Below are 23,832 nucleotides of genomic sequence, written 5' to 3' on the forward strand. Positions count from 1 at the left end.
ACCGTCATAAAGATGAAAGCGACTCATCTGATTCAGAAGCTCATGTTTACGTTAACTGTTCTTTCCGACCGTTAAGTCATTCGGCTATATCAACAGAGAGGGATGCAAGCTAAACTAGAGAAGCCATACAAAGATTATTGAGCTTGCCTTCAAAAGAAATCTTAGAGCGCAACCATAGTCAATATTCATCTTCGCTCTCTCTGCACGCAGTTCAACAGAAACATACTTGATCATCCAAGGATCTTTTCGTGCTACTCAAACAAACTACTGTTTCATTTCAGTAACCTGGTGGTTATTTGATTAAAATTTGTGGTGTCTGGAGAACTAATGGTTCTTAATATCCAGAAGTGTAAATTGATCACTAAGAGTTCCAATACAGGCAGTGTGATAAGTCCTGGTTGGATCGGGCTGTTACAAAAATTTTTTAAAGTCAAAGTCTTTTAGTGGAATTCTTCCTAACAAAGGAAGAAGGGGTGACATAGGAGTATTTAATCTCCGAACATCCATAAAATCCGTTTTCATCTATTTCTTGCATGCTTACATATTTCTCAATCACTTATTGTTGTTAAGGGTGTCAATAATTTTATTGGTCATTGAAAACTCTGAACTGTTTTCCGCACAACCAGTAGTTCAAGTTTTCAACCGTTTGAGAAAATATTTTTCAACCGCCTAAAAACGGTTGATAGCAAAAATTCAAAAACAATAAAATTTGAAAGAGTTCATTCAACCTCCCCCTCCCTCTAAACTTTCTCGATCTTAACACATATCATTTATTTCTCAAAATTTTCTCATTGTTTCATAACTCGGGATATGTTCATAGATAATGAATGATGGTCCTAATTGGTTTAATATTGATTCTAAATTTTTTAATTCATCTTGAGTAAAAAAATTTAATATGATATGTGTATCTAATATGAAAAATTTACCAACTAGTGATGGTTTACATATTTTAAATAAGCTCACTAATATTAGAAATATTTGCACTAGCATTATCAAAATAATTAAAAAACTTGAGAAGTTAAATCATATTCTTCTAAAATAACATAAATTGAGAAATATTTTGTCATAGGTAGTTATTTAAAAAATTTATATGTAAGCAATCTTTATTCAATGTTATAAGAAATATCAATACAATGAAATGTAATACCCATACATGAACAACTTGTCAATTATCACTCCAAATATCCGAACACAAAGAAACTTTATTATTTAAACTAACAAATTCTTTTTTTTTCAATAACTAATATTCTAAGTGTGTGTTTTGTGTATTTCGTGGAATACGTTTGATAGAAAGATTTGAACTTTTAAAAGTCAATTTTCAAAAGATAATTTATTACAAAAGCTAAAAGAAAGTAGTTCAATCACATGATATCTAGCAGTTACTTCTCTAAATTTAGACAAAATATTTAAACAATTGAGAATCATTACCTATTTAAATAATTGAGAATCATTACCCATTTAAGATGAGAATACCGGCATTTGAGTTTGAGAACGATCAATACCAATTTATGCCTGACGATTTTTCTCGACGTGCCACGTTAAAGTTTCATAATCATATCCTTGTTGAAATTTTTAGTTTTCTGAATAATACTTGCATTTGGCTTGTAAATCACCCAAAAGAAGCGTCACCTTTTCAAAATATTTTGTGAACATATAAGATGTGTTGCGAGGCACCGCTCGAGTTTTAGGTGCAGCCGAATTGCTCATACTTTCTTGACTTGGATGATGATATGTTTGTTGGACAGTCTCTTGTTCTTTTGCCTATCATCGGAAAAATCAATATCTAGTCGTCAACATTGAATGAAAGAAAATCATGATCCTCAAACTCGGGCATAATGTTTTTTTCCCTTGCCCTTATCGATACGTCTTGAATCGACCGTTTGTATTAAAATAACATTGAAGTGATTAGGAAAATAAATGAATATTGACAATAATCGACAATGGATATTTTGAGAATGGAGAAATAAATCTTGAATTGAGAATTAGAGATTGAGAATTGAGTATAAAAAATGAAAAGGGTGAGGAGTTTATAGGTTGAATCGAAAAAAAATTAAATAATGTTCAATGGTCAACTATTGCACAATGGTCGGTGAACATTGATCATCAACTTCCACAAAATCCTAGCCGTTATTTTTTTTTTTAAAAAAATCAAATAAGAGAAGACCCGATGGGTTTCCCACCAGGTTGATCAACGACCACTTGATCATGGTCCTTAACCTCCAACGATCACTTAATCTGTTGATCATGACCATCCATTTTTTTTTAAAAAAATAATAATTAAATATTGCCAACCGCCGGGCTCAACCAATCCGACCTGGCGGGTAGACGAGTTTTAGTACCTAAAATCTTAATCGAACTGTCTTTGATCGATCATGATAACGATTTTGGGTCAAACATGTTGACCTAGTTAACCAATCCGTTGAACACGGGTCGGGTTGGACCGACCTGGTTCAGTCCAAGCCAGCACGTGGCCAGGTCTACGCGTAAGATGGTTTCGTAATAGTTTTGTTTATTATTATTATGCGTTACACAGATAATAAAATGGACAAAAAATGAACCACAAAAATCCATATAAGAGCGTCTAACATGTTAATTTTGTAAGATAAATTTTCAACTTGCTCCAGCTCATGAAAAAAAATTAATTTTTATGTCAAAAATATTATTTTTCAATGTAGATATAGATTGATTTGACTTATTTTACGGATATAAACATGTGATACCGACACGTAAGAGGTTTACTCAAAATGAATGGTTTCATCTCTTGTAAACTTGAAGGTACACCACTACGCATTAAAAGTTCGAATATCATTTATATTGACACCCAAATTACTAAAATTATGTAGCTTAATTGTAGATATGAAGTTGAAATTTAAATTAGAAAAACGATTTTGCTCTCGAACTAGTTTAACCTGGTCACCACTTTCTGGTAGAGATGTGAACAGCTCCTTGCATTGCAATGTACAATTTGTTCTGTTCAAGAATATTTATAGAAGCAATTGGAGGTCCTTCCTTAGTCCTATTAGGAAAAGGAAAAATGATGATTAAAAACACAGCATTAAAAATAGCTAAAATGGAACTGTTAAAACTTTGCGGATTGATCCTCTTACGTGGTTTTTTTGTCAAAGAGACACACGGATACACCGTTTGGAAGTTATGAGGGAGAGTGTAACGAAAAGGGACGACATCGAACCCAAGGCCGCGTTCAAAATTTCGGGAGAACAACCTGGTTTAGCAAGTTTTTTAACCTGCAAGGCGAGAATCGATTGAATTATGAAAAATAAATATGTTTTTGAGTAGATTATAAGAAATGAACCAAACAAGGAATAGCTCCACACAACTCGAAGTAAAAGTAAAAGAGAGGGAAAACAATTACGCAAGAATCATTGCGGACTTGCTAACAAGCATGGTTCGCAATCACGGTCACGGATATCACCGTTCAAGTTCTCATGACATTTCACGGAACGATCACAACGCGGATATTTTTAAAAAATTAATATAAAATTGAAAATTTTAAAAAAATATTTAAAAATATGTAAAACAAAATAAATATCATTTAAATAGATTATTTGATGAAAACAAGATAGTAAATATATTTTTAAAATTTTATTCACACCTTATTAAATCACAAAGCATATCTTTGTTATATATCGAGATTTCACATCCTTCTCAAAATTAAAATATACTATGAAGAAAGTTTTGGGTTATAATCAATTAAATTTTTGAAAAAAAATTAATTGGAGGAAGAAGATATTGTATCTCATAAATTTCGTGGCATTTCAATGCAATATTAATTTTATAATTTCTCTATAATTCTCCAGAATTCTAGAAAACACCACGCAAGAATTTAGAATACTTATATTGACTTATACAAAACTAAAAATTCAAAACAAAACACCAAAAGCCCAAATATTTATCAAATTTCAACAACTTCGAAATTAAAATACAAAAGATAAAGAAATATAAATGTATTATTACTTCAAAAGAAAACACAATAAGTATTCATACCTTATAATTCTGAGTACGGCATAATTTCAACTACAAATTGAGTATGGATATGTGTGATATGCAAATCAAGAAAATAGTAAATTTAAGCATTAGACGGTGCTTTCAAATCAAATAATAAAATACTTTACGCAATGCAATGCACATTATTTGAAAAGATATCTCGCAGATGTAGATTCACTTAGAGACATTATTTGAAAAAGATATTTTATATCTAGATTGACCAACTTGACCCAGAAAAGTGGGCAAGGCTTCTTCAACTCGACCAAAGAGTTTGGGCCGAGCTCAACCCACTCTTCAGACCTGGAGTCGTGAAGATCTCGACACATCTCGACCCAAAAAAAGAGCTCGACCCACCTCGACCACGAGGTGGTTGAGGACTCGACTATCGTTATTTTTTTTAACGTTCTATTCCGTGTCGTTTCGTCGATCCTTGCCGTTCCACAGATAACACGGCGTTTTCTATCTACGTAACGACGATCCAAAGCATCAACGTTCACACCCCGGAACATCGTCAAGGTGGGCCTCGTTCTCGTTCCGGAGCGGCCGAAAACCGTTTCTGCAAACCATGGTAACAAGCGAACTAACCAGTTTCTAATAAATTAAGATTTTAGGACAAAATTATATGATTGCAAGAATTTGCAAGTCCTATAAGAATTTCAGAAACGAGCAAGTACTACACGCATGTCTAGACAAAAAAATCACACATGACTTAAAGGCCGGCTAATACTGCAGAACCATTCTTCGGCACATTACCTCTTCACCGGGGAGCAAGAATTTGTAAAACGGATCACTCACCATTGCACTAAAAGCTACTAATATAAGTAATATCACAACTCAATTTTAAAGCGTGAAGCAGCCTAAACGTTACATTTGATCTCTGTACCACATAGGAAGCAGCACACATGATGGTGAGAATGATCGTTGTTCCCCACAAGATCCATCAGCGTCTGAGAGAATTCTTTTGTTAACTAGAGAATCGGCCATTTCTTTTTGGGTACCCACATTTTCATAGGATGTATCAAGGAAAGAGTTTGAACTAACTATAACATGACAAGGATCCAGCTAACCTCAAAGTCATAAAAAGAACCAAACACTTATCCTCTTATGATCTGTAAAAGTTTGTACTACTATATTGGAAGACTCGATTACCAAAGTATCTATGGTGAAAGGTATGAAATTAAAAATAGAAGTCCTGGATATATTATACCTTGTCAACTTGTAACTGAAACTGCTTCATATTTTCAGTATAATCCTCATCCTGGAAACTAGAAACTTTTTTTTTTTTTGATACGAAACATTATTTTTATTTAACTTTTTGAAAAAAAAAGTTACAAAGGAAGTGGATGAGACATCCACCGGTTTTTTGAAGCTAAAATAAAGATAAAAAAGTCAACTTAGAATGAAACGCCAATCCCTAACAAGATCAGATATAAATAAATGATGAAAAGCTTGAACTCTGGTAGTCCAAGTCGCCACTCTGAATCTAATCTTCTCCCATAAACACTCCGTCGACTCTTCTTTGTCACTGAAAATTCTGCTATTGCGCTCCGTCCATATCGACCAAAAAATGCAATGCACAATAATATACCAGAACAGTCGACCTTCCTTCTTTTTCAGAATTCCATTTTCCATGACCAACATATCTCTTGAAGATTTGGGGAAAACCCACTCGAAGCCCATGTGTTGCATAACCCTGATCCAAATTGTCCTCGTAAAAGAACAGTGTAGCAGAAGATGATCCTGATTCTCGTCATTTTTTCTACACAAGGTGCACCATTGAGGGGACAGTACATTATTCGGCTGTCTCTTTTGAAGCTTGTCACAAGTTTGCAATTTTTCCAAAGCAACTATCCAAGAGAAAACCTTTACCTTTTGTGGGATTGGCACTTTCCAGATGTTTTCGTGGAATTTTGAGAATTGATTATTCGAATCTTGGAAGAAGGAGTGGTAAAGAGATTTAACAGAAAAGACTCCCGACGAATCCCCTAACCACAACCGCTGCGATCAGATGAGCCTACACTCAAAGAAACTGGCTCTAGAATTCCTAAAAGGTTAGTAAACTCACCCAACTCGACATCGTTCAACCCTCGTCTAACCTGAAAATCCCAATGAATAGCTGAATCGCCTTGGCTAAACAGGACCGTGAAGTAGTGGGGCAATAGAATTGTTGACAGACGAAGACAACGAAAAAGATTTGGGAAAAGATTTTTGAAAGACACCCCACCCACCCATGTATCCTCCCAAAATCTCAAAACATTCCCTCCCTTAAGCACGGTTCCAATCAAGTGTTGGCAGGAAGAATGGGACCGAGAAATGAAATTCCAAGGGCTTCTGAAAGTTGAATTCTTAGCCGCCTTGATATCCCTTTCCATTATCAGCGTACCCGTAAATGCTTCCACAACTCTTTTCCACATAGAGTCCTGTTCAGTCGCACTTCTCCACCACCACTTCCCCTAAAAGTGCTATATTCCTCAGCCGTATGCTGCTTAAACCTAAACCTCCCAATTCTTTCGGCCTGCACACAAGAGTCCATTTAACAACATGACAATGAGCCTCCCCATCCGCACCATCCCAAGAAAGTTCCGCATTAGAGTTTCCATTCGTTTTGCTACTTGTTGAGCCACCATAAACAGTGACATGAAGTATGTAGGATGGGCGCTTAAAACACCGAAGAAATTAAAGTTAATCTTCCACCCCGAGATAAAAATGATTTTTTTCCAGCTAGCCAGTTTCGTTGACATTTTGGAAACGATCGGTGCCCAGAATTCGAGTTTCTTGGGGTCACCTCCCAATGGTGCCCCGAGATATTTGATAGGCCATTGTTCTTTCTTGCATCCCACCGTGTCAGCTAGCTCATCGGTCTCTTGATCAGCCTGGTTCAATCCTAGCAAAGAGCTCTTATCGAGTTTATTTTCAGACCTGATTTTGAGCAGAATGTTTGAAGTAGTTCCACTACTTTGATCAAATGAGCTGCATTTTGGACGAGGAAAAGAGTATCATCCGCAAATTGTAAGTGTGATATCTCGACTTTATCTTTGCCAACCTGCAGTCCTCGCACAGCGTTTGTTGATTTTGCATTATCAACCAATCTCCCCAACCCATCAATCACTAGATTGAAAGAAAAGGGGATAGGGGGTCACCCTGCCTTAGTCCCCTTTCCCCCTTGAACTTTCCTCTTGGTCTACCATTGATGAAAACAGAATATGAAACACTCGAAACGCAACCCATGATCCATTTCCTCCATTTATTCCCAAACCCTTTCATTCTAAGCACGAAATCTAGAAATCTCCAATCTACATTATCATATGCTTTTTTCCAAGTCAACCTTCAAAATCCATCCCTTTTCTTTTTTCTTCTATACTCCTCGACGACTTCGTTGGCAATTAGGCAACAATCTATTATTTGTCTTCCTTGAATAAATGCACATTGACTTTTCCGCCACTGTTTTGCTCAATACTTTCTTCAATCTATTTGTCAAAACCTTGGCCAAAATTTTGTACAGGCTTGTAACTAGACTGATGGGCCTAAAATCTTTGACCTTCGTTGCTCCATTTTTCTTCGGAATCAAGCAAATGTAGGTCTCGTTTGTTTTACCATTGACGATCCCATCATTGTAAAATTCCACAAACACTCTTGTAAGATCATCTTTGATCGTATCCCCAGCTTTTTCTGATAAAATGCCAAAGTAAACCCGTCCGGCCCCGGAGCTTTTGTACCGTCACAGTCAAACACTGCTCCTCTGATTTCATCCTCTGAAAAAGGTTTTTCCAGCGGCTCGGCCTCATTCATGTTAATTGGCATCCACTTCCACTCCATCTAAACCCGATCCATCCCCTTCAGATTTCCTGTATAATTGTCTGTAGTAATTAATGATCTCATTTCAATCTGTAACTCATCCGTGAGCAATGACCCGTCGTCCAACTCTATCTTGTCTATAATGGCTTTATTCCTCCTGTTTTGCAAAAGAGAATGGAAGAATCTTGTGTTCTGTTCCCCATCTTTCAAACCATTTCAACTTTGCCTTTTGAGAGTCCATTTGTAATTTCGAATAAGCATAGTCTCCATCTCGCACCTTAACCCTCTCGCCGCTGCACATTTAAAGAATCCGACCCACCTTCCCTCCCTCCTTCCGCCTCCTCTAGTTTATCCAACCGGGGTAAGCTTATTTTGAAGCTCTGAAATTTTCTCATTAATATTTCCGAATACCTCTTTATTCCAGCTTAGAACCTTTATTTTTATGTCTTTTAGCTTCATCATGAACTTATAACCTTCCCAACCTTGATGATTCCCACTTCCCCACCAGTCTGCAAAGACTTTTGGAAGTTGTTATGTTCAACCAAACATTTTCAAATCTGAAAGGAGATGGTCCCCAATTTGTGTTTTGTGGTGTCTAAAACTAAAGGGTGGTGATCAGAAGTTACTCTCTACTCTCCGGCAGTACTGACTGCCTGAAAGTTGGAAGATTTTCCTTCCAGCCCTCTGTAATAAGGAACCGATCCAATCTGACATATTGGGTTGTCCCTGAAATTTGTCCAAGTGTACCTATCGCATTGAGTAATGGAGGATCTAGCAAACCCAACTCCTGAATCAGAGTGTCAAGCATTGCATACTTACTGTGTTTGTGTTGCTGTTTATTTTTTTCGCTCAAATTCCTGACAACATTAAAGTCGGCCTCCTACACACCAAATATTCCCACAGATTGTGTGCAAGCCAGCTAAATTCTTCCCAAAATAGATGTCTTTTTCTCGGATTGCAAGGGTCCATACACTGCTGAAAACCACCACTTACAACCCTCTTTCATTGTATAGAATAGAAACAGAGAATTCCCAATGAGATTATCACTTGACCTGTACCACTCTGGATCCCACATAACTAGAATTCCTTCCTCCTGATCGTCCCTCCGAAGGTAAACTTACCCAGTCAACAATCTTGATTTCCAAATACTTGAGACAAAACGACGGTCCACTTCACTTTTCTTTGTTTCTACACCACCGCAATATCAGGATTTTCCTTTCGAACGACCATTCTCACTACTAATCCCCGCCTTCTCGCCGACCCCTCCCCCCCCTAATTCCATGAGCAAAATCTTCATGGAAAACGTACGCAGCCCTTCGAAGATGATCCTTTCTCGTTAGTTGATCCCACATTTCAACCTAGCAAGTTCTCTACTCATCTTACCCGGTGATCTCCTAATTCAATTGCACCCGCTGAGCTACTGAACGCTTCTTCGAATGACACAGACAGCATCTGATTTTGTCCCCCTTTCATAGCATTGGAATTGTTTTCCTCGGACTCCATACTTAATGAGAACACTGACTGTCCCTTTACGCCCTTACTTCTCCCACCCCACAGAACCCAAGCGCAACCCCAATTGATAGGAAGACGAAGGAAATAATTATTGAATGTTAAAGAGAGTGAAAGTTTTTGCGATGTTAAGCTGGAAAGTACCTTGCCCACTGAAGGATTAGGATTATCTAGAGTAGAATGCTGAAAGAGTTGCTGGTTATGTTCTTGTGAATCGAATACCCTTTAATGTCCGCACTGAAAGATTCATTGTTGACTATGTAGTCCGAGTGAGAGGAAGCGTGACTTTCCGATTCAGAAGCAATCAAATTCGTCATCAATTATGTCATCCTCTGATTCATTTTGAATGGTATCTTCAAAATCTTCGTCATGAACCTCCCTCTGCTTGTTGTAATCTGTGTTGTAGATTGCCTTCCTGAACAGCTCATTGGCATGGGACTGTTCCCCCGACTTCAACCACATCAGAAGCATCAAAGGTAGCATTGTTTGATTTTCTGCAATAGCTTGTTGATTAACTGGAATGTTGAACTCTGCCCATTTTCATGTCCTGATAAGCCCATCTCTTTGTCTTCTGAATTTGATAAGGATAGGACTGGAGATCTTTGAAACTCGTCGATCGGTTTTGGAGTAACATTATGTATGATTTTCTCCGCCTTGTTTGCAATGGACTGAGTTACCGGTAAGGTTGACTGCTTCTGCTGCTTCTTCTCCTTCTTGTTCCGAAGACCGTGACCCTGTTCAATTCTTTCTTGTAGTCTGGTTGTGTTCGTCCCAATATTATCCATGTATTTGCCATTATCAGAAAGTCCCCGACCTGCCACCTTCTTCTTGCCGTTAATTAATGCTTGGGCATATGTCTGCTTTGCATAGTTGTCGAAGGCCTGACTGTCAAAAGTTTGGTGTAATGATTGTGAGTTCCCTCGTTGACCCCCGTTTAAGGGAATCATATTTTGTTGTTGATGAACCCATCTCTTGATCCTTTAACCTTAATCTTGGCTGCCCCTAAGTCTCGAAGACGCCTTGTGTCCTCACTAACCTGTAGGAGACCCCCACATTTTGCCCCGATCATTTTGAAGTTGTCCAACGACCAATGGTTCCAAGGGAGCCCCAAAATTTTGATCCAACTGTTGCAGGCACTTGATTACCGAACGTGTGGAATTGATGTTTGGCCTCCATACCTCAAAATCAAGTGTCACTCACTCATTTTCGAAAAAACCTCTTTTCAAATTAATGTAAGTCGAGAATTCCTCTGTGCATTCCGGCCACCAAACCGCTTTGTTAGCTTGAAAAGGATGTACTTTCGATCCTTCTCTTCACAATCTTTCCCAGTAGCCTTTCAACATGTATCCACGATACGTTGACCCTTCCTATAGTGATGATAATGGCTTCGTTCCAATCTTTTTTTGTAAATTGCCAGCCATTATCCTCGTTAGGCTTCTTCATCCCTTGATTGAAAGCCCATCCTTTCTGATGAGCTCGATTCTGCTTGTCTGTATCTCTGTTTTTATCTTGACCATACGCAGCTGGTTGTTGTTCCCGTACCTGTTTTTCACCAGACAGAAGGTTAATAAGAATTTCTGATATCCTTATCCATCCTAGACCCTGAAAGCCACATGGAATGATGATATTTTGTTTCTCTTCCCCTTTGAAAAGAATCTCGAAATCTCTATGAAATAGCCTCTTTTGTTCACGAAGCGTTGTGCTATGACCGTCGCACTCCTGGTCCTTAGTCGATTGAAGTCCACACACGACTGGGGATTAAGGATGAAGTTTCTGAGCTTAGAGTTGATCCATGTAGCTTCGTCAGGAGCTAGATCCATCAGATAGCTCGCATTCCTTGTTTTTTTCACACCACCGAATCGTCGAGCCCCCATTAGCCAACTTTAGTGTGAATATCTTAATTCGATTTTGACTGTCCCCTCTCTTACCGTCGTCTTCATGGCATGAGACATTTTCCCAGTGTTGAAACTGAAAATCCGACCCGGTTTTGAAATTAATCGTAAGAATAGTAGCCAACTAACTCAGCCGGAAATAGGGTTGAAACAAAGAAGCTCGGCTGGATGAAGGAGACCAAACCGAAGGTTAAGAAGTAAGAGACGAAAGGAATCGGAAGAAAAGAAATACGAGAAGAAATCCGGCGGCCGGCGGCCGCCGGCGGGTTCAGATAACGGGGCGGCGGCGAGACTCAGTAGATGAGGTTGTAGATGATACAGAGGTTGAGGTCGGCTGAAAGAAAGGAAAGTGAGAGGGAAAGCATTTTCAAAAAATTGCATCTTCCAAAATTTTCAATGTTGAAAACATGAACTAGAAACTTGTTTCTTTTGAACTCATTGAATCGTTCGAGCATATAGCATCATTCATACATATTTCATCCTCAGTATTTAGCATGCTGTCAACAAACTCCAAGGAGACAAATGGTGAAATACCAGTATAGTAAAACAATAGGAACAAATAAAAGAAAATCAAATCAACTCTTTTCTAACGAAGGAACTAAACTTCATTCAGAAAAGCTGCGAATGCTATGCTGCCACACTCAAAAAGCTATCGAATTTGATGATGCAGATGTAATTACAAACTCAGTGACTGATTATATGAGTCTCCAAACATCAGTCGCAAAATCAGATCTAACGGCATAGATAACAGTAGTTTAGGATGGAATCTCAAACCATGTTCGAGAGCGTCGATCCGTATCACTGGCATAAGGCGCATAGATAACTGCCCAATGTACTGTAGGTATGACATATCCTGATCAAAATCAGATCAGATTTAGTTTCCTTCAAAAGTACTTTAGTTTGTGTAACGCAACTTGGAAACTCAATTTTCCCATGAAATGCACATGATCCAATGCTCTCTCGGTCCTAGTTGACACCAAATTTTCTAAAAATGTATATTGTTCCCACAAAATACATTATCAGGAGTCTACTGGTAGGATCTGCTCTTAGCACTCATTAATATATTTGCTTACCTTCGAAAACAATCTACTTCCAACCCACTGACATTCTTCTTTTGATATAAAGTTTCAATTATACATTTCTGAATGCAACTTGTTTCAATCAAAATATAAAGCTAAGCCTTTTCCTCCTCACACACCAAGGAGGAGAATTTTACCTTTTCTGAATCTTCCGTTTCATGTTCCATAAAACAAACAGTAAACCGCCAATCTACTACCTCCTTTTTCTCATAAAGTCCAAGTATTCAATTTCTTTATCTCCAACCAAATAAATTGCAGGACTCAATCAGTAAAATAATAACAATTCCAAACAAAAAACGAGCAATTAAAAAATGCATTTACAATCCACTGATGGCCCGTGATCCAGGAAGTATGCCTCCCACAAGCATAAGGATATCAAGGGAGAGTCCTGCTACGGATACATTCAATACAAAAATACAATTATCAAAATTTGATGATAAATTAAATATAAAAATAACATGAGATAACAGCAAAATCTAACGAGACAATCGTTGTAAATAACAACCAAAAGTAGCAAATACACATAACATATATTTTTATGTAAAGATTCATTTTTTGTTAGAAATTCACTTCAACATGAACGAATCTAAACAAATTTGAAGACTTGAAACCAAACCCAGTTCAAAGAAACCTAAGAACATCCAACCCAAAAAAATCCATATATAAATCAGCAAAGTTTAAAAATGCTGATTTACATCGTAGATTACCTCGGTTCGGTTTCCTGGGCAATCGAATTTGCGGAGCAAGCCCGTTTTCGTAGGGTCGTTGATTGATTTTAAAGTATCGTTAGCTTCGCCAGCAGCGTTCGGTGTCGTTCGTAGGTAAAAAGGGGACGAAAGTCCTCAATCAATCTTTGTTTTTGATTTATGACTCATGTATTATACGTGCAATTTTTTATATTCTTCAAATCTAATAGGTATATATATATAATCCAATATCTATGTATGCATTCCAAAATAATAATCACGCTAAGTCTGTACTTAGATTGGGATGATATTATTTTATAGAAATATCATCCAAGATTTCTGTTAAGAAAATATTAGACAGGTCAGCTTGAAACCAATTACGGTTCGTATATGAGATATACATCACTTCAACCGCTCTGTTCATCTACTGATATATCTTTTTAACCGACGAGTTTCAACCTCTATCAGAACCGGATCATTTAAGAAGGACTACTTATTGCTCAAAAACATTCTCTGACAGGCTTAATGCATTCAAAGTATTACATCATCTTGAAGTCAACATATATACATATGTTCCAAGATTGATCTGCATTAATGAGTCTATCCCAAAGAAAGGAGACCAAGTATAGACGTCAGGTTCTGATGTTAAATGCAGTTACTATAAAAGGAACTTCTCAGGAAAAGCACTTCAGAACGATGCTGAGCAAAAGGAAGATTAAATGCGTTCATTAAAGAACATTTAATGCTCATAAAGACGACATCGACTCATCTATTCAGAGAATCAGATTAACGTTGCTATGTCCTTTCCGACCGTTAAGGAAATCGTGTATATTAACGGAAGTGTATGCTTGCAAAAAGATGGCTCTCGAATTTACAACAGGATAATCAGCTTGCTTGCATACTTAAAAGATCTCCGAGCGCTCCTAAAAGAACACATACTTCTTCGCTCAATCAGCACGCTTTTCACAGCACATCATTTGATCATCTTAGGGTCATTTTTGTGCTACTCACACTAAACCGTTTATTCTCATCAGTGACCTTTTGGTTATTTGATCTAGTCTTGTTATCTGGTGAACTGAGTGTTCTTAATTTCCAGAAGTGTAAAGTGATCACTAAGAGTTCCAATACAGGCAGTATGATAAGTCCTGATTGGAGTGGGCTGTTGCAAATGCATTGTAAAGCCAAAGTCTTTTAGTGGAACTCTTCCTGGAAAAGGAAGAAGGAGTGACGTAGGAGTATTCAATCTCCGAACATCCATAAAAATCTTGTGTTATTTACTTATCGCAAGCTCTTACTTTTTCAACCGCAAATTTGTTAAGTTGGCTATAAGTGTTTGCACTGTCATTGGAAATTGTAAACTGTTTTCCGCACTCATCAGTGGTTCAAGTTTCCAACTGTTTGAGAAAGAATTTTCAACCGCCTAAAAACGTTTGAAAAACCTATTTTAAATAAGAAAATTTGAAAGAGTTCATTCACTCCCCCTCTAAACTCTTTCCCGATCCCAACAAGTGGTATTAGAGCGGGATTTTTCTCAAACACTGATATCTTTTGAACACTTATGGCATCTTTCAATAAAATTCCTATGTTCTCTAAAGAAGATTATGATGATTGGAAGATTCGTATGCATGCACATCTAGCAGCCCAAGATGATGATATGTGGTACATAATCACTGAAGGGCCGATGAAAATCCTGAAAGTAAACACAGCTGCAGCTACAATCGAAGGTGCTCCTCAGATGGTAGAAAATCACAGATCCGAATGGACTGCTGAGGATAAGAAGAAAGCAAATTTGGACAACATTGCAAAAGATATCCTCTACAAAACTCTGGACAAATATATGTTCGCCAAGATCAAGACGTGCACTACTGCCAAGGAAATATGAGAAAAGCTTACTCAATTATGTGAAGGCAATTATCAAACAAAAGAAAACAAGTTGATGGTTGCTATTCAAAAGTTTGAAAATGCAAAAATGAAGCTACGAGAAACTCTAGTAGAATTCGACGAACGGTTCAGTGGTATCATTATTGAACTCATTTCATTAGGTAAAGATTATTCTAACCGTGAAATTGCTCTAAAGTTTATGCGAGCTCTTCCCAGAGAATGGGACTTGAAGACTATCGTAATGCGAGAATCCAAAGACCTGAACAAGCTGGAACTTCACGACCTCTTTGCTGACCTTAAAGCTTATGAGTTCGAGCTTGGTATACGAACTGAAGAAGATCCATACACCTCTCAACAGACGAAGGCACTGCCAGCTACTACAGCGACTCTTCCGGTCGAAGAGTCCCAAGTAAGAAATCGACCGTGCAATTAAGCCATTTGAAACAAGTACATTTTATAATTTGGTGTACCACAACATAACAAATAATTCATTTACTAATCGTGTAAGAATGAAAATCACTGGTGATTGAGCCATACATTGATATTGGTTAATCCAAAATATTTTAATCTAACTCAAATATTATTACAGTCAATCAAACAAAAAAAACACAAATTTTAAAACTATACAATGTTTATCTCATATTGCAAACAAAATAATGATTCATAATTACTTATTTCTCAAAAAATGCTAATTTATCCCGTACAATTAACAACTCTCTAAATAAATTTTTTTATTGTTCTCATAATAATGACACTAAATACGAAAATAATTTCAATATTATCAACAAAAATAATGTTACTTTTTAAGAGTCGCTCGAATGAAATGGACGCCAAAATCAACAGAAAAATATTATCGCCTGACAATGTTAACATTCTTATCAAAAAATAACATTATAAAACAAAATTATTTCAATAATAATAAAAATAAATTAAAACATGTCAAATACTTCAAAATTACCGATGCTCGATAAATCAACGTAGCGTAATCGGAAAACACAACTGAAAACAACAATCTGTGACAACCTTTAAGAATCTTGGGCAAATGAATCGGAGGAAATTAGCGCGAAAAAAATGAAATGGACGCAACATAGAATACGTGACTCTGTGTCACCAGATTCTGAATCCGTGACAGAGAGTCACGGATTCAAATAAATCCCTTACCTTTAAAAAAAATAGAATCCGGAAGAATTTCTCCCGGATTGCTATATTTTGATAACAATTCCACTTTTGCAATATTTTAATAAATAATTTTTAATTTATATTATTTTTAAAAAAACCCATAATTCTCGACCCTTAAGTTATTTTTCAGTATTTTTCTAATGTAGTTGCTTTTTCGTAGCTTCTTTAATAAATAATTTCATGGATGGTATGACGGAAAGTGATTTTTTTTAATTGAATAGGGAAAAAAAGAGTTTTTAGTTGTTCATTCAAAATCGTGGGGAAAAATAAATGGCTGTTAATGATATAAATATCGAGTTTTAAGAATTATCCCGATTTTATAATTAACACTAATGACTCAATTAGCTATTGGCATGATTTTGCTGCCAAATTAGTTTTAACAGGTAAAACCGCTTTGCTTTATTCCATCTATTCGTATTCGTATTTATTGCATAATATTCATACATACATAATCTTAATATATATGTTAGAGTATGCGCTCAACAAACTAACTTGTGGTTTGGACTTTATTGACTCTGTTGGAAACTTAATTCCGGCGTTTGACAAAAGACTCACAACTGAATTCAGCAACTAAATGCAACCAACTGATCGACGTAACTGAACCAAGCTTAACTGATATTTCAGCAGATATCTTCGCCAGTTCATTCTAGCCAACTGATTTGTTACCAGCTGATCATTCAGCTGTACACGTCATGAAGTGAAAACGACAACCGACAAATAGTACAGTCATCTGCAAACTGGTAGTGGAACGCCGCATTTCAGAATGAGCAGTGCACGACTGTCAGAACGTACCGACGTGGCAATCAACGGTAAGGATATTCAAACATTCTTTAATGTTACCGTTGTAAGGAAAGCCTATAAATAGATGAAGACAGCATAAAGAGAAACAGAGACCTTCAGTTATAATCTTACTTGCTGTTACGCTGCGAAAATACTTGCTCACAATCAGAAATCAAAGCTCTCGCTCACAAGTCATATCAGTAGTATTCAGACTACATCTTAGAGCTTACATAACACTTTGTAATCGCTGTTTGATTTTCAAGTTGTACTAAAATCAGTTACGATCTTTGAAAAGTGTTGTATACTAAGAGTTTCAGTTTTGTCAAAGGGATAAGTCCATAACTGAAGTGGGTCAGTACATTGCTTGTATTTGATCAAAGTCTTTTAGTGAATATCCTATCCTCGTGATAGAAGGGGTGACGTAGGAGTTATTCAAATCTCCGAACATCCAGAAACATATCGTGTTATCTTTACTTCAGTTTTTCATTTTTCAGTTAGATACTCTATCATTCATTCAGTTTATTTTCCGCAACTGCATATTCAGTTTAACTGATTGTTTTTTATCGTTGGGATATCTAGTTCAGTTTGTAACAAAACTGAACTCTCTTTTTGAAGGATTTGACAAAATCGAGAAGTGTTTATTCAACCCCCCTTCTAAACACTCATAGTCTTTTAACCGATCCTATCAAGTGGTATCAGAGCAGGGCATATCCTTTCAAAGATTATCTACACTGAAAGTGCTCACTATGTCTTCATTCAACAAAATTCCCATGTTCTCCAGAGAAGATTTTGACGATTGGAAGATCATGATGCAGGCTCATCTGTCTGCACAGGATGATGACATGTGGTACGTTATAACTGACGGACCCATGAAGATCTTGAAAGCCAATACAGCAATTGCAATCACAGATGGGGCACCGAACCGTATTGAAAAGCCCAGAGATGAGTGGACTGCTGAAGACAAGAGAAAAGCAAATCTGGATAATGTAGCAAAAGACATATTGTACAAAACACTGGACAAAGTGACGTTCAGTAAAATCAAAATGTGCAAGACCGCCAAAGAAATTTGGGAGAAACTAATTCAACTTTGCGAAGGCAACGAGCAGACCAAAGAAAATAAACTTTCAGTTGCTGTGCAGAAGTTCGACAACATCAGAATGAAGGTGGGAGAAACAATGCACGAATATGATGAAAGAACCAGCTGTATTATCAATGAACTGAATGCACTTGGAAAAGTGTATACGAATAAAGAAGTGGCATTGAAGGTGATCAGAGGACTACCCAAAGAATGGGATGTCAAAACTATGGCAATGAGGGAATCTAAAGATCTGAACAAATTTGAACTGCACGATCTATTTGCTGACTTAAAAGCATATGAGTTTGAACTACAAACTAGAGAAGGAGAACCATCTACCCCAGCAGCAACAACTGCTTTAGCTGCTGTAAGATCAGAACCAACTGGTTCAGTTGAAAAAGGCGCAGATCAACGACGCAATGTCATTATTCATCAGGAAATTCGGAAAATTCATGAGGAAAAATCAAGGAAACTTTCAGAAGCAATACCAAAGAAATTCTAGAGAAGAATCCAATGCATGCTACAACTGTGGCAAACCTGGTCATTTTATTGCTGACTGTCTCAAACCTAAGAAGGACAGTCAAGTGTCAACTGAAAGAAAGAAGAAGGTGTATGAGCATAAGAGGAGATCTAAGGATGATAAGAAGCCTTACAGAAAGAAGCATGAGGTATTCTTGGGTGAGGATAGCAAAGCCAAGTGGGCAGAGACTGACAGTGAAGAGTCAGAACCAGAATCCTCTTGCAGCTCTAGTGAAGATGAGGAAGAAGTAAAGTGCTTAATGGCTGATGACACAGACGATCAGTCAAGCAGCCAACAGGTATTTGACTTCAGCTCAACTGATTTCACAAGGGAAGAACTTATTACAACCCTTCACGACATGGTTCGTGAATATCAAAAGCTTGCCTCATCATTTGAAAAGGCCAGAGTAGTGCAAAATGATCCTATTGACAACAAGACAACAACTGATATATCAGTTGAAATGTTGAGTCTAAAAAGGGAGATTGCCGAACATTTTGCACTGACTGATATATCAGTTAGATACTCTATCATTCATTCAGTTTATTTTCCGCAACTGCATATTCAGTTTAACTGATTGTTTTTGATCGTTGGGATATCTAGTTCAGTTTGTAACAAAACTGAACTATCTTTTTCGAAGGATTTGACAAAATCGAGAAGTGTTTATTCAACCCCCCCTTCTAAACACTCATAGTCTTTTAACCGATCCTATCAGACTCTTTTGTAAAACAATCTTTATTTCAATAGTATTTTACGGTTTTATCAAATTATTATATTTACTTTATTTGTATATTCATGAAAGCTGCATAGATAAATTTCTTGAATATTATATAACTAACACGAGGTCCACAAGGCACATGAATCGTTAAGAAGTGTAATGTGTATTATAAATTCGTTTCTAGTTGATTCAGCCGTCTAATACAAGGATAAAGTTCACTCGAGACTAGTATATGTGATGTAAACGTCACATTTTATTGGCAATGGCATGAAGATGTATATTCACATATAAATGCTCGTTGGATGAGATGCCGAATAATCCTCCATCGGATTTTCCAAGTGGTTATTATTTATTGAGTGTGTTAGCCTGCGATTATAGTTATACGTCATTAGACCTTTGACTCGAGATAATATAGAGGCGCTATATACTAGCACTGCACTTTGGTTTGTTTACCGACTCCATGAGGGTCATCAAGTGGCTAGGTTGAGTGTAGTTTTGACATAAGTAGAAGCTGATGCATTGTAGTTTCACTGCTCACCTATGAGTTTAAATATCCTATGTGATTTGATGAGTTAATAGTACAAGTAATCTCTGGCAGAGTAAGATATGTGCATTAAGTAAACATGTTTTCTTAGTTGCACGGATGATGTCACTATGATTATTCAAATATACATCACATCGTTATCGAATTCATTTGCAACTCTAGATATACCAATGATTGCGTATTCGATTGACATATATGTGTTTAGAGAACCGTATTGTATGCTAATAATAACCTACTAGTCCTTGCAGTCACTATCAGTGATGAAATGTATACTACTCTTTTTCTTTAAAATGTAGTAGAATTTTTTTTAAAGCTTTCGGCCGACTACTTATGCATATATGTATATTTACTTTGTACTATTTAAAATTACTCAACCAACTATTTTACTCAAAGGCAACATTTGGTTGAGATGATATGATTAATGAAAGGATTAGTAAACAATGATTAAGTATATGATAAACTAAGATTTGTCTGGTTTGATTAAATCAGATTTTGTGTTTGGTGACTTTTTTAAGTGGGTGACTTAAAAAATAAGCCCATTTGAAATACCCATTGATATTTGATTACAATTTATAATTTCACACCTAATTTGTTCATTCACCCACCACGATTCCTTGGCCCATTCTGTGAATAAAACCCTTTGCCGTCAACACCTTTCGTTGAACTTCAAATTTGTTTCAAAAATTTGTGGATCTTGCTGTGTTTAGTGTGAATCAAACATCGTAATGATATAAATTCGATTATGCAGGTTGTTCATCGGGCTATTTGGCAATAATCTTTACCTGAGCACCTATTACCCGGAAGGAAAATCGAGCTACAACCATCTTATTGCACGTCACTGTGAGTATTTATTTCAAAATGAAGTAATTTTTTGTTGTACGAATGTTGGTTGATTTCCGTTAATTTCTTGTGCAAATATGTCGACATATAATTTTCGGAGTTACAACAACTTATATGGGTTGCAGCTTCTACCGTTGTTTTTGGTACATGATTATCAACTTGGACTTGTGTGGCTTTATGTGTTTATTGATGTCATTGTCATCTTCTCCGTTTAAGAGCGAATCAATTTTACAAAGTTTTTCTTTTCCCGAAGTTGCTGTTGTTGAGGAATAATCAATCCGGTCGCATATGTATTTTAAACAGATATGTGTACCGACGTATCTCATTTAAGAAAATCATTGAATGACTCTTTAGCATAGCTTTCATGGATGTGAAGACACCACCACAGTGCGTTTGCGACAATGGGTTTATGGTACTACGTGAAGCTGGTCCACATTCATCACGACCTGGCCACTATTACTTTATATGTCCAGCCGGTTTGAAACATCGTAACCGATTCTTTTGGTACGATGAGTATCATAAAGTTTCTTCGAACAATGAACCATCCTCCAAAGTTGACATGGGTTCAAATTCGTCACAAAAGCCTACTTCCCTTTTTTTTACAGCGTCGCCACTCAAAAGCATACAATGCATCTTCTAGTTCACTGTCATTTACTTTGAAGAATGCCGATACAGTTGAGACGGACCAACACGTGCACACCAAGTCAGTTACGACATCAACCACCACAGCTCCACCAAATGATGCAGTGGAGCACACACCTTTAAATATCGAACAAGTTTGTTGTTGCTTTGGTTGCATTTGCTCAATATTGTGTGTACTGATGTTTGTTATGCTTCTTATTGTAATTTCTAAGTGAGTAAAATGTTTTTTGTTTGTTTGTTAGTATGAAATATTGTGGTGCGAAATGTAGTGGAAGTTGGTGTGTGATATCATATAAGTCGTTCACTCTATGTTGCTATTTTGTAACCCCAAAAAAACAAACTTGGTGTTGTAATTTTTGGCAGCTTATATGCAAATAGTTGTAATCCCTTACTTTGTTGTTTTTTGTAGCTGTTAATGATCAGTATAATTTAGAATGTATTGTCAGCATTATATTTGTATTCATAGCTGCGTTATTCTATGGACATTTATTTGTAACCTCGTGTACACACGCTGCAGTGAAGCAACGCTGAGATGAGTGTAAGAACCTCTTTATCACAATTTCAGATTTTTGGCCCTCTTTTTAATCTGAGTAATATATTGATTCTAACAATTTTTTTTATTTCAATGGCCGTAGGGAAGAGGACGACTAATGGCAAGTGATTAAGTTGCATGAAGGTTGTTCAGTGGTGCTTCTTTTTTGGGATGCAAGGTTTATTGAGCCTTCCACATTGCGGCATGTGCAGGGCAATTAGGTTAATATTATGAAGTTTTTTAACTTTTTATGTTGGCTTGTCCACATCTGAGCATGTACAAAAAGTTAGATTTGTTGTATGAACATTTCTCTTCTTTATTTTTTAACAAGTGGTTCTAAAACTGGGGTCAGCTTTGAATGCTTTAATGAGACTAAGTTTAATACTCGGTCCCATTTGTTTTTCAATAAATACGAAGGAAATAAAATGAATACAACCGCATGTTGATATGTGTCGTTTTTACGTATTTTATTGCCTTAGTTTTAGTTGTGTTTGCATTGTGCATGCATGCATTTTAGTTACATGTTGTTTATTTTTGAGCGAACATTTGCATTCTATCATATCTCACTGGTTTGTGACGAATTTGCAGGGAAAAGTGACCGGAAAACCAAAGATGGAGAAAAGTGTACAAATGAGGGGTCAACCGACAGAATGAGTGGCGCCCGAGCGGTAATTTTCTACCGCCCGAGCGCGAAAGGTGACCAAGGCAACAGAAAGGTCGGCGCTCGAGCGGTAGTTTTCTACCGCCCGAGCGCGAATGCTGCACTTCTCAAGGAGATTCACAGAAGGTGTGGCGCTCGAGCGGTAATTTTCTACCGCCCGAGTGCCACCTATTTTTGGCAAGATTTCATGCTCGATTTCTTACCTTAGTTGGAAGGATGGCTGGAATGGAAAGGGGGATTGGTCGACTTTTGAGCATCATTCAGACGGATTGAAGGAGCACAAGGAGTTTTTGGAGAGCTTTTGCACTTGGATTGAAGATTCGACGGTTTCCGGGCATCGTTCTTCGCAGATTTCGTCACGTCTCGTATTTCTAGTTTATTTTCCGTTGTTTAAATATTGTTTTGCTTATTTTCATTATGAATTCTAGTAGCTAACTTTAATATTTGTTGGGATTAAAGGGGATCCTACCCCAAACTTTGATCTAGTTAATTTATAATTCGATTTGTGATTTATTCTTGATTATTTTACGATTTTCATTGTGTCGTTGAGCGTAGCTAACTTTAACGACAATTTTATATCCCGAGTGAGTTCGAGAGAATAACTAGTTATAGGATCGAGTGGTATAATTCGCGGATCTACAATTTACATAGATATATGAAATTGGATACGTGCCGATAGTCATAGTCCTTAGGGTCGAAAACTAGGGGGTTTCATAAATCGAAATGCGATTCATTCTTGATAAATAATTAAAGACATTTAATTACTTCATTGAGTGAATTAGTTTGGCATAGCTCGAGAGAGTGTGTTCAATTGAATAGGAAATCCTGTCGGAAGCGTAGAACACAATCGAACGAATTAATAAATTAATAAGGGGTAGGTGAACCAGGATTCCCAACAAATTCTGATATCATTTGAACTTTAATCAATCGATTTAGCAGTCATATTTGATCATTTAATCTTTGAACTTGTTTATTTAATTTTCTGCATTTTAGTAGTTATAACACAACAAATCACCTTTCGTCGCTAAAGTTTTAATAACTAAAATAATAATTGTTAAATACAGTCTTCAGTGGAACGATACTCGTATTCACATACACTATATTATTACTTGACATCGTGCACTTGCGATTTATTTTGAGCATACAAAATCATATTTTTATTGGGGAATTCACAGTGCAAGTTTTGCTCGATCAAGTTTTTGGCGCCGTTGCCGGGGACTGTTAATCTACAATTATATTTTTAGTTATTTCCTTTAGTGTATTTTATTTTTATTGAACTAACACTCCATATTTTAATTCAGATATCTCTTCCGGTGCATGCCAAAGTCACTTGACTTGGAGCTTGAGTGTGACCCTGAAATTGAAAGGACTTTCCGCAGGCGAAGACAACAGCAAAGACTTAAGGAACTGATGGAGAGGCACGAACAAGAGCAGGAGGCGGAGCGCCAAAACGAGAGACGAATTGAGATGCCACGCGGCATACCCATGTTAGAGTAT

General features: G+C 36.9%; 1 long non-coding RNA gene across 3 annotated transcripts; it reads right to left on the reverse strand.

The window, feature by feature from the left end:
• Positions 1–2,862: 2,862 nt before the first annotated feature.
• LOC140815365 (uncharacterized) lies at positions 2,863–12,958 on the reverse strand. 3 transcript variants are annotated; one of them, XR_012114358.1, is made up of 6 exons: positions 12,602–12,958; positions 12,418–12,511; positions 11,976–12,054; positions 11,622–11,698; positions 5,213–5,277; positions 2,863–3,245 (listed from the first exon to the last, which is right to left on the reverse strand). It is a non-coding gene; the product is annotated as an uncharacterized lncRNA (long non-coding RNA). The 3 variants fall into 3 exon arrangements; XR_012114357.1 differs by lacking the exon at positions 12,602–12,958 and having other exon boundaries at positions 12,418–12,587; XR_012114356.1 differs by lacking the exons at positions 11,976–12,054; positions 12,418–12,511; positions 12,602–12,958 and having other exon boundaries at positions 2,865–3,245; positions 11,622–11,954.
• Between the last annotated feature and the right edge of the window lie 10,874 nt (positions 12,959–23,832).

Source organism: Primulina eburnea, chromosome 15, assembly GCF_022965805.1.
Source record: "Primulina eburnea isolate SZY01 chromosome 15, ASM2296580v1, whole genome shotgun sequence".
Lineage (NCBI taxonomy): Eukaryota > Viridiplantae > Streptophyta > Magnoliopsida > Lamiales > Gesneriaceae > Primulina > Primulina eburnea.